Genomic DNA, 2,204 nt, shown 5'->3' on the forward strand with positions numbered 1-2,204 from the left:
GGACCCTGGGATCATGACCTGAGCCGAAGGCAGACGCTTAACCATCTGAGCCACCCAGGCGCCCCCAGACTGACTTTTTTAAAGCTGAAGAGCCAAATATGTCACTATATTTATGCGAACCCTTAATGAATATTTAGGGTAATGTTTTCTTGATAAAAAGCAAATACTAAAGGCAATGCAAAATAACACAACTAGGGGCGCCTGGGTGGCTCAGTTGGTTAAGCGACTTCCTTCAGCTCAGGTCATGATCCTGGAGTCCTGGAATCGAGTCCCACATCGGGCTCCTTGCTCGGCGGGGAGTCTGCTTCTCCCTCTGACCCTCCCCACCTCATGCTTTCTCTCTCTCTCAAATGAATAGATAAAATCTTTAAAAATAAATAAATAAATAAATAAAATAACACAACTAGTCTGGAAATCAGTTTGGCAGTTTTCTTGTAACGTTAAAGTACACTTACCACCCAACTCAGCAATACCGCCCCTAAGTATACTTACCCAAGAGAAGTGAAAGCATATTTTCAGACAAAGACTAGACCCAACCCAAATGTCTATTAACTTTAGGCAAGTGAATTTGCTATACCCACACACTGAAATTCTACCCGTCAATAAGAGGAAGAATTACACATGCAACAACACAGCAGTACACAGCAGGACCTCCAAAGCATCGTTGTCAATAAAAAAAAAGTGATTCTATGAAATTCTAGATAAGTAAACTAAAGTGACCTATAGTGAGAGAAAGCAAACTGATGTTTGCCAGTGGTCTGAAAATGGACGGACTGACTTAGAGGAGCATGAAGGGACATTTCTAGGCTATGAAAACACTGTGTGGATAGTTTTATGGCCGTTGATTTATTTGTCAAAGCTCATTAAACTGTACTCTTAAAATTGCTGAGTTTTATCGTATATCTCAGTCGAGCCGATTAGAACAACAGCACCAGGAACAGGCCACTACCTATGCCGGCAATTTCTCTGGGCAGGACGTCCTAGCTGGGGTTTGCGTGGCTTCTGGTTGCACCAAGTGTGAGTCTCGTCCCTGCACACATTCTAGGAGTTACCAGAACGCCCTGTTCGGAAAGCTGACCTTGAGCCGAGTGACAGGAAATGGCACCACAGCGAGAGGTTCGTTTCCATGCTGAAAAGGTCATTTTCTGTATTCATTTTAGTAGCTGGGTATTTGTTCAAGCAATGTTCCGCTATTTGCTTCTCTTCCTCAGGGCTTCAATTAGAGTGAAGAACGTCGGACGTAAGAGAAAAATCCCTGAAAAATCCTAACAGGACAAAAACAAAATCTGAAGCTAGTAGCTCTATGTTTGTTTGGAGAAAACTGAGAGTTGCCCACTCTGCAACTGCTGGGTAGATCCCCCCCGCCCCGCAGAGCAGAGATCTAAACCCCTCCCCGAGGACAGCTCCCATTCTCTCCCACCTGTTCTGTTCTCCTGGCTCATCCCGCACAGTCACCGCCTGCTCCCCGCTCCCCGGGGGCCGCTCCCGCACCCGGGCCTGCAGCTCCTCGGGCAGGATGGTCAGGAACTGCTCCAGCACCAGCAGCTCCACGATCTGCTCCTTGCTGTGCGTCTCGGGCCGCAGCCAGCGTCGGCAGAGCTCCCCGAGCCCGGTGCGACTCTGAGCCTCGAGGGGTCCAGGTGTCTCTGGAGAGCAAAACTGAAGCACCTGCAAAAGATCTCCCTGGTATGCGGTTTCTCCCTTCGAAAGCTGGAGTCTCCTTTCCAAGTATGTTCATCTTTCTCCACCTTCAGGGTCACAAGCCCCACCGCGTCCTCTGGAACTTGGAGGGTCCAAGGTCCAGCTCCGCTTGCTTCGTGGTCTGCTGGATTGAAATAACCCGACAGAGTGTATTACACGCTCTCCGTTGAGAGATTCCCCTCGAGGTTCTTCAGGGTGGCAAAGAAGTAGGAAACCCCACGAAGAGCAGGACAACCTAGATGCCAGACACATTCTGACTCACGAAACAGTAAGGAAATACTATTAGGGGAAAAAAATGCTAAAATTATTTACACGCCACCGAAAGACAATTTCCACAGTAGTTGTCCATAAGCAAAGAAAACTTAAGAGACAAGAGATCACCAACTCGAATTCCCAGGTAATGAAAGATCCTCGCTTTTCCTGCTTCCCAGCGAACGGGCGGCCCCTTCCTCTGTGACTGACCACAAGCAGTTAGGGGCTCACCTCCTGCTGCGTGCTGACCA

General features: G+C 48.2%; 1 long non-coding RNA gene across 1 annotated transcript; it reads right to left on the minus strand.

The window, feature by feature from the left end:
- Positions 1-827: 827 nt before the first annotated feature.
- Positions 828-2,198, minus strand: LOC115942232 (uncharacterized). The gene is made up of 2 exons (XR_004076847.2): positions 1,421-2,198; positions 828-1,265 (listed from the first exon to the last, which is right to left on the minus strand). It is a non-coding gene; the product is annotated as an uncharacterized LOC115942232 (long non-coding RNA).
- Between the last annotated feature and the right edge of the window lie 6 nt (positions 2,199-2,204).

The sequence above is a fragment of the Leptonychotes weddellii genome, unplaced genomic scaffold, assembly GCF_054177405.1.
Source record: "Leptonychotes weddellii isolate Sample4059 unplaced genomic scaffold, ASM5417740v2 HiC_scaffold_24971, whole genome shotgun sequence".
NCBI classification, from domain to species: domain Eukaryota; kingdom Metazoa; phylum Chordata; class Mammalia; order Carnivora; family Phocidae; genus Leptonychotes; species Leptonychotes weddellii.